Below are 453 nucleotides of genomic sequence, written 5' to 3' on the forward strand. Positions count from 1 at the left end.
TTATTACTATGTTTTTTGTACGGATTCCGTGGAAACATTCAACTTACATGGCAAGTTCATTACCTAGAGAAATCTTATCGAAATGAAGCTTGTCAGATGGTGCAATCTGAAAATTTGAGACTTTAATATAAAATTGAAATACTAACATTTCCAATTTACTAAATAGAAATAGGTAACAACTAAAAAATAATAAAATTTACTATATCATGTAATTTGATAGTTGATACGTATATATTAAAAATCAGACTTTAAATTTAAAGAGAGAATTTTTATTGGTGAATTTATCTGGCATTGGCGCTTTGCTCAACCCCGCCAAGTACTTGAAACCGTTTATGACCGTTGCTTCAGCGATGTCAACAGCTTTATTGCCCAATTAAACACAAACGTAAAAACAGAGAAATGAGAAAATGGCTGCTGCTGCTGCTGCTACTTACAGCTCTATTATTCTCAGCA

The sequence above is a fragment of the Theobroma umbraticum genome, unplaced genomic scaffold (genome assembly GCF_002168275.2).
Source record: "Theobroma umbraticum cultivar Fairchild unplaced genomic scaffold, ASM216827v3 scaffold_51.0, whole genome shotgun sequence".
Classification (NCBI taxonomy): Eukaryota; Viridiplantae; Streptophyta; class Magnoliopsida; order Malvales; family Malvaceae; genus Theobroma; species Theobroma umbraticum.